This window comes from Lepidochelys olivacea (genome assembly GCF_965140295.1).
Source record: "Lepidochelys olivacea isolate rLepOli2 genome assembly, chromosome: 9".
In the NCBI taxonomy this organism is placed as follows: domain Eukaryota; kingdom Metazoa; phylum Chordata; order Testudines; family Cheloniidae; genus Lepidochelys; species Lepidochelys olivacea.
The window spans coordinates 87,850,630-87,864,400 of NC_140419.1; the positions used below are offsets into that span (position 1 = coordinate 87,850,630).

Here is a 13,771-nt window from a genome sequence, read left to right on the forward strand (position 1 = left end):
GGGATGGCAGGGTGGCAGCATGCTTAGCCTCTCTATCTGCCCGGGCGTTACCTCTGGCCACATCTTGATCCTCCCTTTGATGGGCTTTACAGTGTACCACCGCCACTTCCGAGGGGAGTTGTACGGCTTCTAGGAGCCGGAGGATTTGGGGCCCGTACTTGACTGGGGAGCCTTGGGCTGTCAGCATTCCCCTTTGCTTCCATAGGCCAGCATGAGCATGCAGCACACCAAAAGCATACTTTGAATCAGTAAAAATGTTGACCCGCTTTCCTTTTGACAGTTCAAGTGCACGGGTCAGGGCTATTAGTTCGGCAAGCTGGGCAGAGGTCCCCGCAGGCAAACCTTCAGCTTCCACAGTGTCATGGAGGGTCACAACAGCATAACCCGCCCTCCTTTGCCCATCTATTACAGTACTGCTACCATCAGTGTACCACTCATAATCTGCATTTGGGAGGGGTACATCCTTTAAATCCGGACGGCTGGAGTACTGGACATCTATGATCTCTAAACAGTCATGTTTCTGTTCCTCTGTTTCTGGCAAGAGAGTGGCTGGGTTAAGGGAGGGGCAAGGCTGTAGGGTGACTTCAGAGTTCTCTAACAGCTTAGCCTGGTACCGAGCAGTCCGAGCCTGGGTGAGCCAAAGCCCTCCCTTTGCATCCAATAAGGCTCGGACCATATGGGGAGTATAGATTTGCATAACCCCTCCCAATGTTAGCTTCTCGGCTTCCTCAAGCAATAGGGCAGTAGCTGCGACCGCCCGTAAACATGCCGGCCAACCCTTTGCAACCTGATCCAATTGCTTAGAAAAATAAGCCACAGGACGCTTCCATGCTCCTAACAGCTGTGTAAGCACTTCTAGGGCCACCCCCCTTCGTTCATGTACATACAACTGAAACAGCTTAGAGAGATCTGGCAGGCCCAGAGCCGGGGCTTCCATCAATTTTCTTTTCAGGATTTTAAATGCCCTGTCAGCCTCTGGGGTCCAATAGAAGGGGTCATGATCTGCTCCTTTTACACAGTCGTACAGGGGTTTAGCCCACAGTCCAAACTCTGGGATCCATATCCTGCAAAAGCCTGCCATACCCAGAAATGCCCTGAGCCGCTTACGGTTACTTGGGGTAGGAACTTGACAGATAGATTTTTTTTTTTTTTTTGCTTGAACGGTTCCCTTGCCTTAGCTGTAACCTGATCCCTCTTCACCTCAGATAACAGGGTTCTCAGGAGGATATTACAGTCGTCTCAATTGGCTTGTGACTACTGAGGCACCCCTCAAAGACTGAAATAAACCTGCTTGGGTTGGTGGAAAACTCTCCTGCCTGTGCTTTGAAAGCAGCCAAATCCACAGGATTAAAGGGCACATGAGTATAAACCTGCATAGTTGTGGCAGGACGCCTGTCCGATCCAGACCGGGCGACTTTAGTTTTGGTGATTAAGGGGTATAGGCCAACCATTGGGGACTTACAAGGTGTGGGTGTAGGGGCCGAAGGGGACACCGGCTCTGCCATTACAGTGGGGGTGGGGGTCTGGAGACTAACATTAGCTGCTACCAAACCAGTTGGAGTCAGATTACAGCTTTGCAGAATTACAGCTCTTTTCTATTTCTTAAAGCCATAAATGCTTGTGCATACAAATATTCATTCCATTTACCCATTCACTGACAAAACAAAACTAATTGGAGGATCGTGTTGTAATTAATTGACCCTCCTGATGGCCACCACTCCTGGTCCTCTAGTTGATATTGAGGCCAGTCAACTGTACAGAATCGTTTTAATTGGCTCTTAGTCATCGGATCCGCACCAAATACCTTCCAGTTTGCTAGAATGCACTCTAGGGGCGTACACCGTGCCCTAACCTCTGAGCTCTGTCCCTGTCCCATACCTACAGAGTAACTCTGGGCGTCCCCAGGTTCCAACAGAGCATATAATCCGGATTTTAAAAGGATCCTACCTTATCCAAGGGACCGGTTCTTCACCGCTGTCCTGCAGCTGCTCCTCCCCCACGTCTAAGGGACCGGTTCTTCACTGCCATCCACAACAGCTTCTCCACTATATGAGTGCGTTGCACCGTTGTGCCCTCTGGGGTCGATCAAATCGCGTCTCCTCCGAGGCCCCCGATGAACTCACCGGTGCGCACTGGGCGTCGGTTCTCGCCGCAATCCTCGACCTCCAGGAGGGGTCCGGGCAAGGCTAAATTGCAGCCTCGAGCCCACCCACGGACGCCAAAAGCTGTTACCGGCACCCAGTGCCGAGAGGCTGAACAACAGCTTGAGTTGGTTCGTTACCCGGTGTGCTACACCCAATAATCACAACGGGGTGGAGAAGCAGAAAAGTTTATTTGAAGCTTCAAAAAGGTACAGGGAGATTTGAATCTCAAATCCTGTACCACAGAGCAGGAAGTTACACAGGCTTTTATACATCCTTTTTCCCAGCATACTTATCCAATAGCAAGCTGCGCCAAGTATCCATATAGCCAGCCAATCCAGTTTCCAGCTAGTTCCCTGATTTTCTGTATCATTTGTTAAACTATACATAAAGCTGCTTTATTCAGCATTGTTCTTCCATATCTCCCCTGTTTGGCCTTGCTTAGTTTCAGGCAGTCTGACTCTGCAACATACTGTTGCAGATTCTCAGCATAACTGCTGTGTGCGCCTCCAGGCGGGGGGGCCAAGGACACTTGGGCCTAGCACGCAGAGCTGCTGCGAGTGCCTCCAGGCAGGGGGGGGGGGCAAGGACACAGGGGCCTAGTGCGAGGGGGCTTCATCGACACTCGTGGTCTTCCATCCCCTCGAGTTACCTAGTGGCCATGCCCCAGTGTTCCCAACACAAGGGTGTGGCTTCCTGGTGAAATAAGGCTTATCTTCTTTTATGAGGCCAGACACTGGTTCTTTCTCTTCTTCAGGAGCATGCAGAGAAGAAAACACTCTAGTACAGATAATATAGATTTAGCATAGTTTAGGGCCCTGAAACAGCCAGAACCTCTCTCTGGTAACCATGAAGTAATTTGGCTCATCTGTCAAGAGCTTTTCCGGATACAAGGTCCCCTTTTCCTCTCTCCCTCTCTCTCTCTCTCTCTCTTTCTCTGTGAATCCTATTAAATAATTCCAAACCCTTTGCCTTCCTAAGGCAACAGCTCTGAGATAGGGGTCTTATATACTTATTTCTTTCCTTGTTTTCCTCCTGCTAAAATAGTTGCTATTCCTGATCTGCTAAAAGTGTAAAATAATTATAAAAATAAGATTCATGTTTTCAGTAAAATGAAGCGACATAACACTGCTGGGATTAAATTCTCTGAGAATTACTACAGTACTTTAAAACAATATATAAAATGTATTGGGCTAATATAGAAGAAAGGAGACACTAAAGCATTGGTATATCAGAATTCTGTTTATTCTGCTAACTTTCTGTGACAGGAAGGTGGCCTGTGCTCCCTTAGGTTGCCTTCTTATTCTCCCTTGACATCTTTTGGTGGCTAGCTCTGGAAAGAGAATTAAGAAAATAAGTTAAATGAATAAGGAAAGTAAAGGGAACAAAAGAAAAGTTGAAATACCCCCAAAGAAAACATTTATTTACATTAAAAATGGTCTAAAGGACTGATGGAAATCCATGTAGCATGGATTTAATGCAAAAACATATAATAAACCCAGCAAATCTATTAAAATAACACATAAATTTATGCATGTTAAGGGATGGGTGATATTTGAATAAGTAGCAATGGAAAGGGGATGTATAAAGGCAAAATAATACTCTATTTGATATGCTTTGTGGCCTTCTCTCTCCCTCAATGGCTTCTTGTATATATACTCTCCAGAGTTTAATGTCTTTAAATATTCTCATTAACCCCACCCACCAGCATGAGTATGACAACCAAACAAGTACAGAACTTGAGATGTAAAAACAAAGATGTGCTGGGTTATTTTGCAGACTGTATTAGATAAATGATCTTATGGAGGTCTTTGGTTATCCCTATATGTTTAATACTCTAGCCCAATGTACAACCAGTAAACCGTACGACCCTGGTAAGAAATGAGAAATTTTAAGGGCCATTGAGCACTCTGGATTTGCAGTGTTCAACAGCCCTCAAAATTTCTCATTTAGGATAGAACTTAGGATGGTCTTGATCTCATCCAAAAATCGATGGAAAATTCACTCCCTCCCTCTGATTTAAATTCCTGTCAGAGTGATAGGAAAGTGTGTGTGCTTGCTCCCTCTCTCTCTCTGCGTTTAAGTATTATGGTAAAAATGGCTGACTTTGTAGGGTTTTGTCTATTTTCATTTTGAAATTTCTAAAATGCTTTCACCATACAATCTCCTGGCACAAGTACAAAATGGGAAACAATATACCGTACCTATTTCATTGATAAATATCAGCCTGAACAGCCTCCCAGCCTTGAAAATTCCATGTTCATTCCTGTATTCCTGCTATCTACCCTTCCAGACAAAAGCTTGGTAAATAGATGGACATGATACTATGCCACAGAGGTAAAAATTCTGAGGTTTTGTTAGCCCTGGAATTCACTTCCCTCATTAGGCTCTTGCCTTAACCTGAGATTGGCTTGCCACCAAGCCCCAGATATTCCGTTCAGGATTGGTGATAAAGGCATCTCATCTGTTCTCAACTGATCTCCAGTTTAGGGGAGGAGAGTTCAGAGGAGGATTAACATAAGGTGAATACTGGGGACTTAACTCCCTCTGTCATTTGCATTTGTTTCCCCTTTGTGAGCTGACTGAGCATTTCCTTCAGTTTTCTATTTAAAAACACACTAAATTTTACGTTACACAGATAGAGGAATTGGTAGATTATTAGTTCAAGAACTGTTATTTTTAATCTGAAAAATACCTGTGATAAACTAACTTTGTGAATATATTCAGTTCAAAACTCAACACTTCTAGCATATGCCTTTGAATCCAAAATAAGTTAGTTTACTAATTGTTTGCCAGAAGTGTTCATAAAACATGTGGCACAGCAACCTGTGGACTCACAAAGGACAGCAGATTCTTTAGCGTTTTATTAATATTGTGGGGTTCTAGACTAGCAGATTCTCTTTAACTAGGTATTATTAAAAACAAAATGGACAGCTTTAAGTGAACAAGGGTATTTGGAAGGAAACTGACCAATGGGTCAGTTTATTCACTAGCCTTATTCTTTTCTTTCCACTTCTTTTTGATGGTATCCTTTGTTCTTCATTTTGGATAATTATCCTCACTAGTTTGTTCTTTGTGAGATAAAACCCTAATTCTGCCATCTTTACTTGGGTAAAACTCACATCCTTCTGTGTAGGGAAAGGCTGCCAATGCCTTGCAGTGGGTCTCCTCCTGCTTGCAGCTCAGTGAAGACAGAAACCAGATATTTCAATCTGCATCCCAGAAGACCCCACCAGTTAGTTCTTCCATCATCTGCAGGTAGAATCCACCAATCCTATATTTCTGAGTTTGCTCATGTAACAACAAGATATTTTAAGTATGATTCTAAAATAGCTGATCATGGCAATAAACTATGATCAATTATACTTTGTTTTGCTTTTGACTCTCTCTAAGCATAAACATGGCTGAGAAACAACAACATGGGCATTTGTAGTTACAAATCTCCATTGTTAGTGATCTTTGTAAGCTATGGCTAAAAAAGACTGCCCATCTAAAACCGTGATTGGATATGCTGGTCTAGGATACTTGTAGTAAGATTAAGGTTGTTGATTAATCACAGTTAACTCTCACGATTAACAATACAATACCAATTGAAATTTATTAAATACTTCGGATGTTTTTCTACATTTTCAAATATATTGATTTCAGTTACAACACAGAATACAAAGTGTATAGTGCTCACTTTATATTATTATATTTGATTCCAAATATTGCACTGTAAAAGTGATAAACAAAAGAAATAGTATTTTCATTTCACCTCATACAAGTACTGTAGTGTGATCTCTTTATCATGAAAGTGTAACTTACAAATGTAGATTTTTTTTACATAACTACACTCAAAAACAAAACAATGTAAAACTTTAGAACCTACAAGTCCACTCAGTCCTACTTCTTGTTCAGCCAGTTGCTAAAACAAACAAGTTTGTTTTACATTTACGGAGATAATGCTGTCCTCTTCTTATTTATGTAATCTGAAAGTGATAACAGGCATTCACATGGCACTTTTGTTGCAAGGTATTTATCACAGGTATTGCAAGGTATCACAGGCGTTGCAAGGTATTTACAGGTACTGCAAGGTGCCAAATAATACCAAACATTCATATGCCCCTCCATGCTTCAACCACCATTTCAGAGGGTATGCTGATGACGCTCATTAAAAAAAATCATGTGTTAATGAAATTTGTGAATGAATTCATTGGGGGAGAATTGTATGACTCCTGCTCTGTTTTACAAACATTCTGCCATTTATTTCATGTTCTAGCATTCTCAGATCACCTAGCACATGTTGTTCATTTCAAGAACACTTTCACAGCAGATTTGACAAAACGTAAAGAAGGTACCAATGTGAGATTTCTAAAGATAGCTACAGCACTTAACCCAGGTTTAAGAATCTGAAGTGTCTTCCAAAATCTGAGAGGGACAAGGTGTGAAGCATGCTTTCAGAAATCTTAAAAGAGCAACAATCCAATGTGGAAACTACAGAACCCGAACCACCACCAAAAAAAAAATCAACCTTCCGCTGATGGCATCTGACTCAGATGATGAAAATGAACATTGGTCTGCACTGCTTTGGATTGTTATCGAGCAGAACCCATCATCAGCATGGACGCATATCCCCTGGAATGGTGGTTGATGCATGAAGGGACATATGAATATTCAGCACACCTTGCACGTAAATATCTTGCGACACCAGCTACAACAATGCCATGTGAACACCAGTTCTCACTTTCAGGTGACATTGTAAACAAGAAGCGGGCAGCATTATCTCCTGCAAATGTAAACAAACTTGTTTGTCTGAGGGACTGGCTAAACAAGAAGTAGGAAGAGGACTTGTAGGAAGTAGGAAGTTTTACATTGTTTTATTTTTGATTGCAGTTATTTTTGTACATCATTTGCAAGTTCAACTTTCATGACAAAGAAATTGTACTACAGTACTTGTATTACGTAAACTGAAAAATACTGTTTCTTTTGGTTTTTACAGTGTAAATATTTGTAATCAAAAATAAACATAAAGTGAGCACTGTACATTTTGTATTCTGTGTTGTAATTGAAATCAATATATTTGAAAATGTAGAAAACATCCAAAAATGTAAATAAATAGTATTCTATTATTGCTTAACAGCACGATTAACCATGATTAATTTTTTTAATGACTTGACAGCCCTAAGTAAAATATAAACTTTGTTAGTGAACAAAAATAGGAAGGACTTGGGAGCTAGGACTTGGGAGTCATCCAGGTTTCTACCAATTCTCTTCTCTTCCATATCTGTAAGGGAAAGCAACACTTTGGAACTTCCTTTTAAGAGAAATTAGGGGGTAACAGCCTCATGAGAGCCCTAGGAAGCCAGGACTTCTGGGGATGCCAAGCTGTCCAGAAGCTAGCCGTAGCCTGTGAGGCTGCATGGCAGAATTTATGTAAATGGGATCTGTGCAGATGATCCCCTGGCTCCTATGGATCCCCTAAGATGTGCACAGATCTGGGATGATTTGTGAGTAAAAAGAAAAGGAGTACTTGTGGCACCTTAGAGACTAACCAATTTATTTGAGCATAAGCTAAAGGAATGGATTCTCCAATTTTTTCCACAGGGGTATGCCACTCCTCACAATGAAAAAGTGAACAGAAAACTTCACAAATTGAAACTCATAGAAAGTTATTCCTAAACATTTAGGGGACAATGAATCCACAACTGAAAAAGCCCTGAAATTAGATACACCTTTTGACCATCCGTCAGGCATTATCTTCACTGGAATTTTAGCCACCAAAATAGCTGCACTGGGGCAAATACCTAGTGTGGACACAATTTACACCAGTTTTTGCAAATCCAAACTCTGAATTGTAGTTCCATTGGTGGCTAAAATTCCAGTGTAGTCAAGACTTCAGAAATACTGTGTGGGCTGGGAGTGCTTCCTTCAACGGACAAGGAGCTATAATGCTTTACTTCCTCCAATGGACAAGGAGCTATAATGCTTTAAGAGCTGAATGGATGTGGGGCAGAGACAAGGGCAGTGGAGGGGGTGGGGGGGAGAGGGCAGGAGGCAGGTTCTATTGGCTGCCAGTTCAGTTACCAGATTACAATACCAAAGTGAACATCTCACAAAGAATTGCCAAAGCATCATTACCCAGTAGAGAGTAAAATATTCTATTCTGCCCATTTGTACATTTTTCCTGCACAAAACAATAATTTTTTTAAAGGAGAAATTGGAATTTGCCATCTTATCCATTAGTAAATTTGAATTATGATGAATTTTCTTCATTTCCCAATAACATAAAATATTTCTAAATTCCCATTTATATTTCCATATTTATGTTTATGTATACCAGGGTTCAAAGGTCACATTGTTTCTTAGCATCAAAGCTGGAGCTAGCTATACCACAGCAGTCCTGTGATGATTTTTCATATTTATTTTATATATTCTTGTACCTTTTCCCCCAACACATAATTTGTGTAAAACTTGGATTTTGTATGAATGTCCTCTAATTTCTCCTGAGACTATAGCTTTTTGGTAAGAAGAGACCTGTCATAAATCCACTTGAACTTTATCTCCCTTAGGGAATATTGGAGTATTTTAGGTAACAAGATTAGATGTGCAAAGCTAAAAAAAAACAACCACTTTCGGCACTATAAGTGCTTTGCAGAAAATGCATCCTATGGGAGTTAAAACCCTACAAAAGCTTGTATATTTAAGGAAATATTCTGTGTATCCAAGGAAAGTGTTACAATTCAATTGAATATCAATTGTTGTACACAAAAGTAAATTTGTTTTGCTCCATCTCAACAAAAAATATCTAAAATAGTTAATTCATTAGCTGCTACTTTCTGAATTAATATATAGACTGAGGGGTAAATTCTGCCCTTTGTAAATGTGTGTAATCTAATTAGCATTAGTGAGATTTCCTGGGCTGAATTCATCACTTGGTTTCTGCCAGTACAAACTGACGGAACCTGGGCTGCAGGCTGCCAGTGGCAAACAAGCTGCCTGGAGTCGGACACAGCAGAATAAGCCGCCTGTAGCCCAAGCTCCACTGGGGGCATGGACCCAGCTAGCACAGCCCACAGAGTTACTAAAGTGTTAGCACTTACTAAGGATGCTTTTTGACTGATGAGAGAAAGTAAGGGCTGCTTTGAAAGAGAAGCAGGGTATGAAAAATGTTTCAGCTCCTTGTCTGAGCTACCTGATAGTTGATAGAGGGGAGAGTAGCTTGGTAGAGCACCTTGCAGAAATGCAGGATTCAAGATAGGAACAAAGGTACCTTGTCTATCCACCCTCTGCCAAAAATAGAGAATGAAAAATGCTGCAAGATTACCAAATTTAAAACAAACAAACAAACATGAAAAACAACCAAAGAGCCTCATCACATGCCTGCAGTCCTGATACAGGCAAAACTGACGTTGACTTCAGTGGGGATTCTGTGTGCATAGAGATTGCCGCGGTATCCTATAATCTCATTAAAATATTGGCAAGATTCTGATCTCAGTTACACTGATGAAATCCCAAAATCAGTGGACTTATTCTGTATTTATGGAATAATTGAGATTGGAAGCTAGCCCTGTAGTTAATTCTCCTGGAAAGACATTATTACATCGAGGAGTAAGTAAAGAAAAATATTTTACATCTTTAAATAAAAATTGTACTTCATGTAGTAAAATTATTTCTTTTTCAAAAGTATCGTCTCATGGCAGTTATAACATCCAGTCTTGAGAGAGACTACAACCGACCAAATGTCTGAGGCTAATCTGACCACCTCTGAGGCCTTTTCTACACTACGGGGGGAGAGCGATCTAAATTACGAAACTTCAGCTATGTGAATAACATGGCTGAAGTCAGCATACTTAGATCTACTTATTGCAGGGTCTACACTATTCTATGTCAGCGGGAGACACTCTCCTGTCGACTCCCCTTGCACTTCTCGTTCAAGTGGAGTACAGGAGTCGATGGGAGAGTGATCTGTGGTTGATCTAGTGGGTCTTCACTAGACCCGCTAAATAGACTGCTGATGCATCAATCCCCGTGCATCGATCCCCGTGCATCGATCCCCTGGTAAATGCAGACAAGCTCTGAGTCTTGCATCTTTAATAAACAAATCTCTTCCTTTCCTTTGATAATTATGGATTTTATATAAATAGAGGATATTCATTTCTTCCACTTTTCTGATGCTACCTGCTGAAACTCTGACTAACTGTTGTAATACGTTGATTCAGTAGAAACTATCCATGGGTTTCTCCACAGATTTGACAAAGATTGTTTCCACTGCTGACTGTGAGCTAATCATCAGTGACTTTTTGCCCTTTAACATTTTTTTGATGTTTAACTCAGAGCCAAAGCTCTGACAAAGCCAAATGTCAACTTCAACTTCTTATGCCATTTAATCAGAATTTTAAATTGGCTGTTACACTCATTTTTTGGTAATAGATGATTGTGTCCGCAAAGAATTGGGTGAAAGCCTAGCATCTGCAATCCACATTTAAACAAGTAGCCTGGTTTCCTTATCTCATTTAGTTTTCATGTCACTGATATCTCGTTATAGCTGTGTAGCACTTTAGTTGGCTAATTATTAGCCCTATTTTGAACTCAGTCAGGGAGAACCATAAATACTGGTATATAGCTCTTGGTCCTCCATATTTGTACGACACTGGGCAATAAAGTATTTTTATTAACTTACTGTGTTGTAAGTAGATGAAAGTAAATGCAATGATAATTTGCAGTAAGTTAATGGTAGATGATTATTTGTCAAGAAAAAAACATCTGAAATGTTCATCTTGTGCACAGAGAAGGTGGTTGGGACCATAGTGCATTACATATGGCTTTCTTAACCCAACACTAGACTCAGATGTTCAAAATCTGGCCCTGCTAAAGTTCATTCTGGCCCTGCTGAAGCAAAACTCTCCTGAACCTCAAAGGGAACAAGATTTAGCCCATATTGTCTAATTTGACTACAAAGAGCTCAGAGTTTCTCTCTCGGATGTATGGTACACATAATTAAAATTAAAGACTAAAATTGAACAGTGCTCCATATCAGAAGCCATTCTCAATCAAAGCGATATAAAATATATTGTAAATGTACCCAACGATTTTTCACCAAGGTGGAACTCTGAGTATTCCTGATGAGATTTGGGAACCTCATAGAAAAATAGGGCGTCTTGGGACCACACAGCATCTGCTCACAGTACTTGAGCTTTTGTAGTGGAGGTTATAAGGGTGCATGCAGTCTAATGTGCATCAGGGAAGACCATTCCCAGACTGGTGTTTAGAATTACATGTCTTTTATGTCTTGGGCTCAAAAAGACAAGCACAGTGGGAGGTACAGAAGCTTGGCACCTTTTGAAATCAGGCAGTTTAGCAATACAGGAGCCTAACTTTAGGTGCCTAGGTTTGTAAATTTTGGCCAAGACCTTCAGGGAAGTCACCAAGGTTTTTGTAGCCTTTGAGGGAGTGCCCTTTCCACTCAGTGCCTGTCAAATGGATTAGGCTGGACACTGAGGCTTTAAGCTAGGGTGAGCATTAAGCCTCCCTCCACATGAATGGCCTGCATCTAATGCAGGAGTTGTCAGACTTTATTGCACCGTGACCCCCCCTTCTTGTTGGAGGGAGAGAGGTCTGCAGCCTGAGCCCCATTGCCTCAGATGGAGGTGGAGCTCAGGCTTCAGCTTCAGCCCTGGGTACCAGCAGGTCTAATGCTGACCCTGGTGACCCCATTAAAATGGGGTTGCGACCCACTTAGGGGTTCTGACCTAAGTTCCCCATAAGCTGAGTGTCCATGCAGCCGCCTATTTAGTACCACACAGGTGCTCAGGGAACCTGCCTGGGGACCTGCCATGGCCGGGGAGAGCGCCCCTCCCCCAGCTCTAACCTAGCTCGGCCCTCAACCTGCAATGCCCGGGGTGGCCCCCTGCCCCCAACTATGCCGCGGCGCAGATCCAGACCCAGGCAGCTCGGCCCGGCCCCGGAGCCGGCCATGGCAGCCCAGAGTGGCATGGCCCGGCGCGGCCCGGACCCAGCCATGGTAGGGGCGGCCTGGCCCGGAGCCAAACATGGCCAGGTTGGCCCGAACCCAGGGCGCCCAACCTGGCTCCAGCTGTGGCAGCCTGGCCCCAGCCAACACAGCGTGTCGCAGCCCAGACCCGGCCAGGGCAGCTTGGCCCAAACCCGGGCAGCCGTGCCCGGACCCAGGAATGGCCAGGGCACCTCTTCTCGAACCCAACTCCAGTCCCGGAGCTTCCGCAGCCGGGGGAGAGGCGCCTATCCACCCCAGCCCAGGTGCTGCTGCTGGGAGAGAGAGCTGGGGGGAGTCCTCTCTTCCTGCCATAGCTCCGGAGCACCTTCTCCACCCCAAACCCCTCATCCCCAGCCCCACCTCAGTGCCTGCACCCCCAGCCAGAGCCCTCCCCCACACACCATGGCCCTACCCTTGCCCCAGCCCCTCATCTCTGGCCCCACCCCAGAGCCCACACCCCCAGCCGGAGCCCTCACACTCCTGCACCGCAACCCTATGCCCCAGCCTTGAGCCCCCTCCCACACTCTGAACCCCTCATCCCCACCACATGAATTTTGTTATGTGCACCAATATGGAGGTGATGTGTCAAATAATCATCTACCATTAACTTGCACACATTGGTGCACATAACAAAATTCATTCCACACATGGGTGGGAAAAATTAGAGGGAACACTGGTCCCAACCCACAGTTTGAGAACCGCTGCTCTAATGTTTCCATCATAGAAATTTACAGGGCAGCTACCAGGAACTCTCTATACCGCTGTACACAGCACAACTTTCTCAACTGGGAGTAGGGGTCTGATATTCAATTTCGGAGGTCAGTTCTGCAATCCTTTAATGAAAACTCCTCAACCTATGTTTCTGAGAGTCTGTTTTTCCCAGGTGAGGATATGCAGAGGCTATCTCAAAGAAGAAAGATAGGTTACTTGCCTGTGGTTCTTTGAGAGTGTCTCCTCTGCATATTCAGTCCTGCCCACCTTCCACTCTTCTCCAAAGTTCTACTGTTATACAGCTATGCTGTGTGTGGAGTGACTGAAATGGTTGAGGATTGTACAGCCCATTAAAATTGTGGCTCTGATTATTCAGTCCCATAAAGAGGCACTTGTGCTGTCCTAACAGTCAGTGGTTTTCTAGAAAGTTTCTGAAGTTCAGTGGCACTGGAGAACCACATTCTGTAAGTGTGAATATGCAGGGACGGTACGCCCAAAGAACCGTAGTAACTGGTAAGTAAACATTCTTTGTCTCCTGTGGATTTACCAGAGAATTTCAAACAAAGTTTTGTGAATTCCTCATCTTTTACGGACACTGAATTCACCAAACATTTTCCATGACAAAAGATATTGAGTAGGATTCTATTTTGTGGGACTGAATTAATTTTAGAAAAATTTAGGGGGAAAAAATCATGTTGGTGAAATCAGTATATTGGCTTGACATTGTCAGTTGCATACATTATTTGGTGTTCATCCAGCTCTGTGGTAAACTAATGCTACAAAATTTTACTAATTCTTAAATTTGTGTGTGTTGATACTTTAATAATATACATTCCTACCAGAATAGAAGGAATAAAATTAAAATACATTAATACACAATTTACAGCATACATTTAAAAAATTCATTACATTCAGGAACCTCAAA

General features: G+C 42.7%; 1 protein-coding gene across 1 annotated transcript in view; it reads left to right on the forward strand.

Moving 5' to 3' along the window:
• TENM1 (teneurin transmembrane protein 1) overlaps positions 1-13,771 on the forward strand; it is a 535,025-nt gene that overhangs the window by 194,422 nt on the left and 326,832 nt on the right. The gene's annotated exons all lie outside the window — the stretch shown is intronic.